Source organism: Zootoca vivipara, chromosome 10, assembly GCF_965207765.1.
Source record: "Zootoca vivipara chromosome 10, rZooViv2.hap1.1, whole genome shotgun sequence".
Lineage (NCBI taxonomy): Eukaryota > Metazoa > Chordata > Lepidosauria > Squamata > Lacertidae > Zootoca > Zootoca vivipara.
The window spans coordinates 5023722-5031553 of NC_142593.1; positions in this window are offsets into that span (position 1 = coordinate 5023722).

The window sequence follows — 7832 nt, forward strand, 5'->3', positions numbered from 1 at the left end:
TTAAAAACAACAAATATTAATGATGATTAAACAGTGCCTAAAATAATGATAATAATGCATATATCTTCTATACATCTGGATAGGCTTGCCTGAACAAGTAGGCGTCAAAAAGAGTTTGGTGCAGGCATCTTCCTGATTTCAATAGGCAGGGAGTTCCAAAGTATATTGCACTGCTCGTTGAAGCTGTCTGTATTTTGGCCCCGATCCTAATTGCAGCGCTGAATTTTAGTCTTGTTCCTTCCTTCAACAAAAATCTCACGGGGGCTACTTCACTAGAGGGGTAGCAATTTTGGTTTTCTGCAGCAAAAACCATCATAGAGCCTTGTGGTTCTTAAAGACTAACAGCATAAGCTTTTGGAGACAAAGCAACACTGTGTAACTGACCTGAAAATTGTCACTGTGGTGCAAAGGACCTAAAAAGAGAAATACAGTGTGAAGCAGCTAGATTGAAATAAAAGAAATCTAATGTCACTTGTTGGGTTAAATTGAAACAAAAGATTGTTTATCATAATATCTGTGTTAGTTCACCAATGTCAGGATATCTGTGCTATCTATGACTATCCCTTGCAAGTGGTTCCCTGCCCCATTGTAGGTATAAATGCCATTCGCTGGCCAATTGTTACCATTCAGCTTCTGTAAAATATTATAGATGTGCCTGTTTAGCATACATTTAAGCTCCAATTATTATGAACTGTAATGCTTGCATCTTGCTTTTATTCAACCCCCATCTTACACATTTCTCTTTTATTATGTCAGCCAACTTAGATTTCATGTTGTGAGTCCGTAAGAAGTTTTCTTCAGGTTTCACCATGTAAATTAATTCCAAAATTATCCTCATTCCATTAATTTTATTTATTTCAGCATTTGTATGTCACCTTTCAGGGCAAGTTCTCCCAGAGCAGCTCATAATATATTAAAAGCACAAAATTTCAACAGAATAAAACATGGGGGTTTCCTTCAAAAGAAAAAAATGGTGATGGAACTACTTGAAGGCCCCATTTTAGTGTCAGTAATTGCTGCAACTAGGCAGGTTTAGATATATGTAACAAAGGAACTGAAATTTCCATTCCACTCTTCCATGGGGAGCTAGTTAAGGGGCAACCTATAGGTCCTATCTGCCCATAGACAAATTACATAGAAGACCATCATTGCCATGACCCAGTGCGGCCCTCTTGCATGTTCTTTGGGAGCAGCTGAGAGAGCTGGCTGTGAACCACCTAGCCTGGTGAGAAGACCACAGAGTTTTGGAGTTCAGAAACCGAACGAAGTATTTCAGAATTGGTATTGTTTCCTTTTCATGAAGTGCTTTACCAGTGCCCAAGAGCACATATGCGCATCAGCCAAATAAAGCTCAAAAAGAACATTGCTGTCATTCTTTGTTGTTAGTTGCTCTGCCTTTAAACCATAACAACACCCTGAGTGCTGTAAAAAAAACAAAAAAAACAACAACACTAGCATCCAGTAGTCCCATTCCTGATGCCCTCATCCTTCATGTAGGCAAAAATGATTTGACACAGTAGTCTGCTTTGGACTTGGAGTCAAACAATCCATTGCAATCAAAGTTCAGGCCCCTAACCTGGTCATAGGTCAAAGATAATGAAGCACGGAGCTTTCCATGGGGCTTTGCGTCTCAATAAGATTGATGGGGCCCACCGCCAGGTCACCTGAGGTAAAGAGGTGTTTCCTGCAGTGGGTGGTTGCAGACATATTGCCTTTTTTGCCGTGTGGCTTTTCTGATTTGTTGGGATGGCTTCTCACTATTGATATGCCTTATAGCAGGCATCCCCAAACTGCGGCCCTCCAGATGTTTTGGCCTACAACTCCCATGATCCCTAGCTAACAGGACCAGTGGTCAGGGATGATGGGAATTGTGGTCCTAAACATCTGGAGGGCCAAAGTTTGGGGGTGCCTGCCTTATAGGGTGGTGGTGGTGGTTGTAAGGACTACTGGCAGAATGTATGTGGAGCTATGGACACTCAAAAGTGCTACTGAAATGCTAAAAACTTATTAAGTCTGTCTCAGTGAGATCAACCACATTTACTGCCAAGTAATTGTGCATTGGATTGCAGCCTTAGTCACAGATGGAGTATCACTAGAATAATTTCATTACAACTGTGAATTACAAGGATTTGCTCTTTAGGTATTTCTGCTCTGGTTCATGAAGTTCATACTTGGTACGAACACAAGGACAGTGGGTGTAAAGCAAATTTATAATCATGTCTTTTTTCCAGTCCAGTCTGCCTTCATCACTTAAAGTAATGGGTTTTGTTAACTCTGGATTTCTGCTGGTCATATGACTTTTGCAGTCCATTAAAATTCCAGCTCAGTGAATTAATGTAAGAACAGCACTTGACTGAAAACATTCTGGCACAGGAGACCCAGGTATCAGATGATGCTTTCTTTATTATAACCTATACCCTTGGCTAGCTGCCTTGCTCCAGCCCCTGGTTTTGTTTTGTTTTGTTTTGTTTTACGTGGGTCACTGAAATATGCTAGGGTTTGTTGCAGGCTTTGTTTATGTATGGAGTTGAGTCTCAGACAGTGTCAATTAGGTAAATAGGCAAATATGAGAGAGTTAAGGCTTCAAAGTTGAAATCAATGTCTAATGGAGCAGGTTTGCCGGTGGGAAGCCAGCTGTGAGATTAACTTGATAAGGGATCCTGTGTGATTCTCTACTGCTTACAAAGGGTGTCAAACAGCCTTTTAGCGACACCAGGAAGAAAAGCTATGATTTGTTTACATGAAAGTGGTTCAAGCTCTTCATCTGTGACAAATTGTGTATGTCACGTCAGTACATTAAAGTTTACCATAAATCACGTACGGTACTCTTGCCAAGATAAAAGGAAAGTTTATCATTTCTCGTCACACGTACACAGGTTTAACTTTATGTAGCTATCTCCACCCTAAGAAGGCCTGATAGTCTGTGGTGCCTATAAGCATTTACAGCTGTCTCTTTTCATAGATAAATTGTCTGTCATCTCATGCAGAAGCCTCTAGGTGACACACAATGAAACAGATTCAAGAATTTGAACAGCCAAACGCAGCTTATTAATGAAGAAAACAAAACAACTTACAAGAAGCTTCAGTTACAGCGAGGGACTGTGGCATCGGCTGTAATCCAGTGGGAAAGTTAACATTAAAACAGTCCAGTGCCGCCTGCCCCCAGTTCACCTTTCGCCACCCTGCAGGGTCAACAAGTAGGCGCATCAGACATGTTTCCAGTTCTTAGCTGCCAATCAAAATGGAAAAGCCCATCTATTTAAGCGTGTATCCATTAACGCCAGTTTAAAGAGATGCTGAAGTTAATACTGGTTAACTGGTGTTAAAAATATGTACACGGTGTTAAAAGACCTAGAAAAAGAAAAGGGTCATTACCCTGGGTGAGCCGCTGGAGAGGGTAACAACGTTTAGATTTCTAGGCATTGAGTTACAGGAGGATCTGTCCTGGAGTGGTTACAGGTAGGTAGCCGTGTTGGTCTGGGTCGAAGTAAAATAAAAAATGAAATAAAATAAAAAACAAAACAAAAACAAAAACAGAGAATCTCACCTAAGAGATCTACAGCAAACCTTTTTAGAACTAAAATATCCACCTGATGAAGTTAAACAACAGATCAACAGAGCCAGACTGATACCTAGAGAGAACCTGCTGCAAGACAGACCCAAAAAAGAAAATAACAGAACACCACTAGTCATCACATACAGCTCCCAAGTTAAAACAGTACAACGCATCATCAGAGATCTACAGCCTCTCCTGGACAATGACAGCTCCCTTTCTCAAGCTCTGGGAGGAAGACCTTTCATTGCCTACAGACAGCCACCCAATCTTAAACAACTCCTCACCCACAATAACACAACCACCAGACTTAACATGGACACTGGTACCAGAGCCTGCAATAAACCCAGATGCCAACTTTGCTGCCACATACACCCAGACAACACCATTACTGGCCCCAACAACATCCAACATACCATCTCAGGACTATTTAATTGCTCATCCTCTAACATTGTGTATGCCATCAAATGCCAACAGTGCCCTTCAGCTCTCTATATTGGACAAACAGGCCAAACCCTACGCCAAAGGATAAATGGACATAAATCTGACATCAGGAACCAGAAGACAGAAAAACCAGTAGGAGAACACTTCAATCTCCCAGGACATTCTATACAAGATCTCAAAGTAGCTGTCTTACTACAAAAGAATTTCAGAAATAGACTGGAAAGAGAAGTTGCTGAATTACAACTTATCACCAAGCTCAAAACCATGGAGGGACCTGGTTTGAACAGAGATATCGGATTCTTATCTCATTATACATGATAAGCGATCTTCAGCCATCTCAACCCTTGCTTTTTCATGCAAAACCATTTGCAGTTGTTTCCGGTCATCAACAGCTATCAGTCAGTCAATCACCCATTTCCACCACCCTTCTGAGTGATCCCCCCTCCCCATCCCCACCCCTCCCCACCCCTTCTCTACATAAGTGCCTGGAAACTCCCATTTCACTGTATCTGAAGAAGTGTGCATGCACATGAAAGCTCATACCAAAATAAAAACTTAGTTGGTCTTTAAGGTGCTACTGATGGTGTCCTGGAGTGTTAAGACAAGGGGGCTTGTGAAGAAGGCGCAGCAGAGACTGTATTTTTTTTTTAGAATTTTAAGGAAAAACCATCTTCCACAAAGCTGCTGCTTGCCTTCTATCACTGTGCCATACAGAGCATGCTCACGTACGGTTTATGTGTGTGGTACGGAAGCTGTCTCAGGACAGAGCAGGGCTGTGTAGAATTATTAAAACAGCAGAGAGCATTATTGGCTGCTCACTCTCCACCTTAGAACAAATCTATACCACCAGGTGACATAGAAAAGCACTAGAAATATCAAGAGATCCAACGCACCCTGGTCACCATTTCTTTCAGCTCCTGCCATCGGGACGGAGATATAGAACTATGCAGGCAAGGAACAGTTTCTTCTCTAGAGCGATTTTGGCCTTAAATGGAAAGCCTGGACTTTGAAGTCATCTTATTTTACTTGTTATTTGTATTATATTTACTGTTTTTAATTAGGTTTTGTAATTTTGGATTATGCGGAATGCTTTATCTGAGTGGATGTAGCAACTGAGTAATTTCGTTGTTCCCGCAAGGGGACAATGACAATATAGATATCTTTTTTAGGCAAAGCATCCCAGATTGGGGGCTACCATTGAAAGGTGCCTCTCATTTGTTGCCACCTTGCATAATTCAGAATGAGAGCCTCCATGGATGGTGAAAGCCAGCACTTTGAATTAGGCCCAGTGGACATGGGCCAGGATCAGTGTGAATGTGTTCATAACGCCTGGTCCGAATTACCATACCATACCAGGCCATATTCAAGGGCAACCAGTTACAATTTATATTGAAAAGTGTTTGCCCCTATGTTTGCTCTCTCTACTTTGGGACTCCTCATTTTGGAACCCCCATTTCCTCACTGCCCCTTTCTCAGCAAAGCCACAATTAAGTAAGTTGTAATCCCAGCAGCAGAAGCGTCTGTGCAGACACTTATAATGTAATGAATACATTTATAAACTAATTCAATCACATTTAATGCTTCCTATAAAGCATTCTTGTTTGAGCTAGAAAAATGGTGGTTTTAATTACCGACACTACTTGTTCTACAGCCTGGACAGGATGTGATTCATAATCTTCCTGTCCTAATGGAATGTGTTTAAATATGAAAGAAAAATGAAGAAAATTACTGCCGGTCCTACAGTTGTCATATTTGAAGATGGATCTGTTTTGTCCATTTGCATTGTACCCCCAATTTCATGCACGTAAATCGTCTTGAAGTCACTCTGTGCGTGTTAAATCAATGGAATGTACATGTGTGTTAGGAGAGAGCAGCCAATCTGTTTTAGAGATGACTGGGGAAAGGCCATAGCTCAGCAGTAGAGAGTCTTGCTTTGCATGCAGAAAGTCCCAGGTTCACATCCACAGGTAGGGATGGGCAAGACTCTGGAAGCTGCTGTCAGTCAGTGTGGATAAGACTGAACCAGGTGGAGAAGTAGGCGCAGGCTAACAAAATAAATTCCAATAGGGACAAATGTAAGGTTCTGCACTTAGGCAGGAAAAACCAGGTGCACAAATATAAAATGGGGGACACCTGGCTTACCAGCAGTACATGTGAAAAGGATCTAGGGGTCTTGGTGGACCACAAGCTTAACATGAGTCAACAGTGTGATGCAGCAGCAAAAAAAGCTAACGCTATTCTAGGCTGCATCAACAGAAGTCTAGTGTCCAGATCAAGGGAAGTAATAGTACCACTCTATTCTGCTTTTGTCAGACCACACCTGGAATACTGTGTCTAATTCTGGGCTCCATGGTTTAAGAAGGATATTTACAAGCTGGAACATGTGCAGAGGAGGGCAACCAAGATGATTAAGAGTCTGGAAACTAAGCCTTACGAGGAACACTTGAAGGAGCTGAGTATGCTTAGCCTGGGGAAGAGGAGACTGAAAGGGGATATGCTTGCCATCTTCAAATATCTGAAAGGCTGGCACATGAAAGATGATTGTTGTCTCCTGCTCTGGAGGGTAGGACTAGAGGCAATACCTTCGTGTTACAAGAAAGGAGATTCTGACTAAACATCAGAAACAATGTTCTGAGAGTAAGATGTATTTGATGGGAATGGACTCCCTCCCTCTCATGGGTGATTTAGCTGAGAGTCCTGCGTTTCAGGGGGTTGGACTAGATGACTCTTGGGTCCCTTCCAAGATTTTATGATTCTTTGGACCATAGGTCTGACTTGGTAGAAGGCAGCTTCTATGATGATTCATGAGAGAAACTCAAAACCACATGATCACTTTTCTTTATAGCTGGATTAGAGAGAGATGTTGAATTTGGCAACGTTCCCCTTCACCCTTACGCCCTTCTGTCAATCTGCTGGTAAGCATAGGATCTCCTCTTTTGTGTATCACCAAGAGCTCTGGCGACATCAACTTCCAGGCATCATAAAATCTGGCTTATAGAGAAATAAGCCAGACTTCAGACCCTTCCATGGCTCATCCCGTCCCTAATCAAAACATGCTATGCAAACTTGCAATAGCTAAGTGCAGTAATATTCACTGCAGCTGTGCTGGGAGAACACCTTTCAATTTGCCTCTCCGCCTAAGCAAGCAGCCGCATTAGAGAGCAACCTCTCACAATGGGCCTAATATCTGTGCTGGCTGCTTGCCAGGGGACAAACGTTTCTTGGCAGCTCTGAAAAAGAGATCCACAAAAGGAAGTCTGTTACCACAAGACACGTAAGACTAGCCTTGGGAAATATAAATCCTGCTGTGTGGAAACCCAATTAAACACAATCACTGATCCCGTCTGCTTTTTCTTTTTTTTTTAAGCATTAATTGCATTAGCAACATTTCTAAGAGTAACACAAAAACAAAAAAGAATTGTAGCCAGGATGAACTAATCCTCTTCTACAACACATCATGTGCGAAATGTTCAAAAGCTGTAAATACTGAAGGGATATTGGAGAAATGAATGCACAGGTGTTGCAGCATTTGGGATGCTGTATTCTGATTACTATTATATTATTTTCAAGGCAGGTGTACTAGGGAAGAGATACAGCTCAATAGCAGAATATGGTTTTGCAGGGTTCAGTCTCTTGTCACCCAAATGAGCAAGTTTAGTTCTATTTGCCTCGGGGGAAAAAATCCATTTGCAAATAATATGGAAATAAGGGCTAAACTGGCACTACATTCCGCTATAGCACCAGAAGTGGCTTTACATCAGGGGTTCCTGATGTAAACTAAGGCCCGGGGGCCGGATGCGGCCCAATCGCCTTCTAAATCCGGCCCGCAGACGGT